The sequence below is a fragment of the Micromys minutus genome, assembly GCF_963924665.1.
Source record: "Micromys minutus genome assembly, chromosome: 13".
NCBI classification, from domain to species: domain Eukaryota; kingdom Metazoa; phylum Chordata; class Mammalia; order Rodentia; family Muridae; genus Micromys; species Micromys minutus.
This window is the reverse complement of record NC_137982.1, coordinates 9,804,559-9,810,028: the sequence shown is the minus strand read 5'-3', so window position 1 is coordinate 9,810,028 and position 5,470 is coordinate 9,804,559. Positions and strand designations below refer to the sequence as shown.

The 5,470-nt window shown below is 45.7% G+C and overlaps 1 pseudogene across 1 annotated transcript; it reads left to right on the top strand.

The window, feature by feature from the left end:
• Nucleotides 1–2,203: 2,203 nt before the first annotated feature.
• LOC308428731 (small ribosomal subunit protein uS12-like) lies at nucleotides 2,204–2,627 on the top strand (annotated as a pseudogene). Its single transcript has one exon. The product of its transcript is annotated as a small ribosomal subunit protein uS12-like (transcript).
• Nucleotides 2,628–5,470: the final 2,843 nt, after the last annotated feature.

The window sequence follows — 5,470 nt, the reverse complement described above, 5'->3', positions numbered from 1 at the left end:
TTTATCTTCTAATCTAATTAAATGTAAGTGGTTGTAGCAACCTTTACATTTTAATTTTTTACTTAGTAGAAGGATGTATCTGGTAAAATACCATGCTTACTGTAAGTTCCTGAGCAACATGGTTGTGAAAGAAAGTAGGTTCCTGTCCATTCTCTGGATTCTCAAAAGGTAGCCTTCGCCTTTATCACATGCTTTTCCACACAATCTGTTGAGGATGGTAATGTGCTTTTTTCTGTTTGTACAGAATGAGTGGACTTTGATGATGACAGTGGCAATGCTGGAGGTGGTGGTGATGATGGTGATGCTGGTGATGCTGGAGGTGATGGTAATGATGATGATGGTGGTGATGCTGGTGGTGATGGTGATGATGATAGTAGGTACGACCTCTCTGAACTGTAAACAAGGTCCCAATTAAATGCATTTTTCATAGGTTACTTTAACAGCGGGTAAGACATTTGCAAAGATCAGTCCAGTCTTGCTTACCTATCCTCTTAGTTTTATATAGAATTGACTTCTTTTATTTCTTTGTTATTATCTTTTGAGTTTATTCTGTTTCCCTTGAATTGAATCCATAGCTGGATTTCCTGTTCACTTTCTTCTCTTGATATTGTTTCTCATACATATTTGAAACACAGTACTTTCACTTTAGCTTCATTTTCTAAATGAACAGAATGTTTGACAGTCTATGTATGGTTGATATCTGACTTTGCTGTGTTGCTATTGGAGTACATGGTCTGCATACCTCATCTGGTTTCCTGATCCATGGTAAATTTTATAACCACTCACTAGTAAAAGTCTGATGATTCACTAAATTTTGACAGTAACATTCTCAAAAGCTGTAATTCCCTGCCTGCTAAATGGCATTCCTCTGTTTTTCCTGCTAATGGCCTTACTTGAATCTTCTTTATCTTGCTGGTTCACTTTTCACCTACTTGATATATAAAGGATGGGGGGAAGGAGGGGAGAGGGAGGGAAGGAGGGAGAGAGAGAGAGAGAGAGAGAGAGAGAGAGAGAGAGAGAGAGAGAGAGAACTTCACAAATCTCACTCCGTGGTTTTTGGTTTTCTCTACATTTCCTTATAATTTCAGCAAAGTTTTGCCTTACATGTTTTGAGCTTGTTGGTAGGTGCATACAAGTTCAGGGTTCTTAGATCTTACTTGTCAGTTGTGTCTCATCATTAAACATTACTCTTTCTCTGTTTTCTTGGCTTTGCCTTCAAAGTCTGTTTTTCCAGATCCTAATATAGCTACACACCAAGTTCATTGGATTTCTCTAACTCCACACATTCTGTCTTGTTATCTTGGTTTTTAGTCTTTCTTGGTCCCAGTCTGGCATCTCTGCCTTTTAAGTGAGAGGTCTAGTCCATTCACAGTTATTTTAGTACCAGGTTTTACTTCTTCCATCTCGTTTGGATTGCTGTCTTTCTTCTTTACTTGCTTACTTCAACCACATTTTCCATCCTCTCTCTAGTCAACCAGGCCCACTTTCTTCTGTTTTTCTTCTTCCCAGATGGCTGGAACTTTTAACATTTATTTCTCTGCTTCAGAGAGCATGCTTAGATTTATATATTGTATACTTGGGTTACCAAAGTCTGAAGTTAGTAACTATACTTTTATCTTCAGATGTTGAGGGCTCTGTGAGCCACTCCTTCCTAAGTTTTCCATGTTACTCTTGGGAGGAAATTTAATGGAACATTTGTTTTTATATTTCTCTAAATTAATTCCGCATTTAGTGTCTGGTTTCCTCACCCCAAGACCACTAAACTTCAACATATCCTACAGACCTAGTTTAAAAAAACAGAAAACGAAACTGATGAGGTGGCACTTGAGAGACAGAGGCAGGAGGATCTCTAAGAGTTCAAGGTCAGCCTGGTCTACATGGCCATAGCTACATAGTGAAACCCTGTGTCAAACAAAACAAAACAGACAAAACAAAAGCAAAAACAAAAAAGCTATCCCTCTCAGAGATTGAGAGAAGGCTCAGTGGATAAGAACATGGGTCATTGTTGCAGAGGACTTAAGTTAGGTTCCCAGCACCTACTTCTAGTGGGTCACATTCACCATGGACTCCAGCTACAGGGGATAGGACTTCTGTAGCCACCTGCACTCACATACACATACCCACCCACCCACCCCCCCCACACACACACACACAATTAAAAATAAAAATGAGCTCTTTCTCTCAGGCCCGAGGCGTCGTCAAGATGGGCAAGTATCGTGGTCTCCATACTGCCCGGAAGTCACCGGAGGGACCAGAAGCCGCGTGACAAGCAGTAGAAGAAAGTCCCCTGGGCACGGCCCTGAAGGCCAATCCGTTTGGAGGCGCCTCTCATGCAAAGAGAATTGTGCTGGGAAAAGTAGGGGTTGAAGCCAAACAGCCAAATTCAGCTATCAGGAAGTGTGTCAGGGTGCAGCTCAGTAAGAACAGCAAGAAGATCACAGCCTTCGTGCCCAATGATGGCTGCCTGAACTTCATTGAGGAAAACGATGAAGTTCTGGTTGCTGGATTTGGTCAAAAAGGTCATGCTGAGGGTGATATTCCTGGAGTCCGTTTTAAGGTTGTTAAAGTAGCCAATGTGCCTACTTTTGGCTCTGTACAAAGGCAAATAGGAAAGACCAAGATCTTAAAATTTGACAACGGAAACACAGTAATAAATTTGCATATTCTGAAAATAAAAATAAAAATAAATCTTTAAAACAGCCCTGTTTGTTTCTTAATTCTGGATGTTTTTATTACACGGGAGCACACACATGTCTGTAGCGTGTGCATGTGCATATATGCCTGTGTGTGAAAGAGAGTGAGTAAGTGTAATTTGAAAGCCTCACCAACTCTTTCATGCAAATTTGAAGAGGATTCTGGGTAGGAGGGAGGACAGCACAGTATCCGATTGCTTTACGGTCTTTCTCTGGCTCTCCTGCCCTTTATATACCTGGGAGCTGACAGTAAACGTGGCTTGTTCTGCTGTTGCCTGTCAGAAAAGACACGGCACCCCACACACCACTCCGCTTCTCTCTCTCCCCTGTGTTTGACTCTCTTTTCTTGTCAACAGCTACAAACCCGATGCACCCATTTCGGCTACTGCAGCGTCTTGCCCATGGGTCGCATGCGGTTTACTGACCACATTCTATTCACTGGCGCCGAATTACATCCGGGTTTTGCTGGGATAGAAAATGTTGCACTCGGCACCACACAGAGGCAAAATAGGTGGATAGGAATGCGCGCCAGGGCTTCTTTCGAGGAGACAGAAGCAAAGGTGAGCAGCTGGCAGGCTGCAGAGTGTGCACTTGATCATCCTGGACATGTCCAAAGCCTCTAGAGCAGAAGTGCCAGCTCAGGCACAGTTTTAGTCGCGTTTTACATTTTTCTGTTCTTGGGTGAACCTACTGTCCCCGACCCCGGCACTGGATGCACTAGTTCTTGAAAATAATTGCTAACGGAACCAGAGTTCAGTGGGCAAAGGTGCTTGCTGTCAAGCCCGATGACTTGAGTTCAATCCCTGGGCCACACATACGCACACATACATACACATCCACACACATGCACATACACACATGCATACACACACTGAATAAATAAATGAATATTTTAGAAAAAAATGTCTAGAGAACAATTACCTCAGCCTTTATAATTAGTCATGCAACGAGATGAAACATTATCTTCACTCTGATTGCCACGCACCTCGTTTCCTTCTCTGTGATTGGCTGTCCATTGCCACGTACCTTGTTTCTTTCTTTGTGATTAGCTGTCCATTCCCACACGCCACATGTCCTTCTCTGTGATTGGCTGTCCTCTCTTTTCCTCCCTCCTTTAACCTCTTGCATTTGTCCTCTCTTCCCTGCCCACCCGCTGCCTTCCTTGTTCTCTGGTAGTAAGCTCCTCTACTCGCTGGTCCAACTTATTGGTTCTTCTTACAGATTTTTAAAGAAAAAAATTAATTACTGTTTCTGTTTTAATAATTAATCGGAGGATTTAAATGTACACAAAACAACCCAAATGAAAGAAGAAAATCACCAAAATAAAAATGAAACTCTGAAAAAAAAAAAGCCTAAATGTGCAGAGACACGTGAACACAGCGCACACAATGCTTCCAGGCATTACTCGTCAGAACAGAGCGTCTCTGGTGCAGGCCTGACAGTGGCTCCTCAGAGCCGGAACTTGGGTTTGAAATCACGATGGTCAGGTGCTGACTTAGCCACACCCGACTCGGGCCTTAAATGTAGCCCAAATAACGATCACAAAGGCTTAAAATGAATTGTTTTTATTCTTTGAGACAGACAGACAGAGAGAGAGAGAGAGAGAGAGAGAGAGAGAGAGAGAGAGAGGGAGGGAGGGAGGGAGGGAGGGAGGAGAGAGAGAGAGAGAGAGAGAGAGAGAGAGAGAGAGAGAGAACAAGCGTGTACTACTAATGGAATCTGGAAGAGGGCCTCAGATCTCCTGGAGGTTCAGCAGGTTGTGGGACATTTGACATGAGCTCTGGGAGCTGACCTCAGGTGACCTGAAAGAGCAGTGCCTGTTCTTCATCACGGAGCCTTAGCTCCAGCCCCATTCTCTGAGATTTATTTTCAGGGTGGTTTCCTGATCTTAATCCCTAAGCTCTTAGCTGGGTTGTCAGTACTGGCAATACATTGCTATAGCTGTAGGTCAGGTTCCTTCAGCTTTGAGATGCTCGGTTTGCCTCTCACCCTTTACCTCAGGGTGACCACAAAGCTCCCTGTCCCCAAGTGACCACACAGCCCCTGACCCCAGAGTGACCACAGACCCCTGACCCCAGAGTGACCAACAGGCCCCTGATCCCAGAGTGACCACACAGCCCCTGACCCCAGAGTGACCACACAGCCTCCTGACCCCAGAGTGACCACACAGCCTCCTGACCCCAGAGTGACCACACAGGCCCCTGACCCCAGAGTGACCACACAGCCCCTGACCCCAGAGTGACCACACAGCCTCCTGACCCCAGAGTGACCACACAGCCTCCTGACCCCAGAGTGACCACACAGGCCCCTGACCCCAGAGTGACCACACAGCCCCTGACCCCAGAGTGACCACAGCCTCCTGACCCCAGAGTGACCACACAGGCCCCTGACCCCAGAGTGACCACACAGGCCCCTGACCCCAGAGTGACCACACAGGCCCTCTGTCCCCAGAGTGGCCACACAGCCCCTGATCCCAGAGTGACCACACAGGCCCTCTGTCCCCAGAGTAACCACATAGGCCCCTGACCCCAGAGTGACCACACAGCCTCCTGATCCCAGAGTGACCACAGACCCCTGACCCCAGAGTGACCACAAAGCTCCCTGTCCCCAAGTGACCACAGACCCCTGATCCCAGAGTGACCACACAGCCTCCTGACCCCAGAGTGACCACACAGCCCTCTGTCCCCAGAGTGGCCACACAGCCCCTGATCCCAGAGTGGTAACACAATCTCCTTAACTTCTTCTAATACAATTGTGCGAATTCTAAAATTATTTTT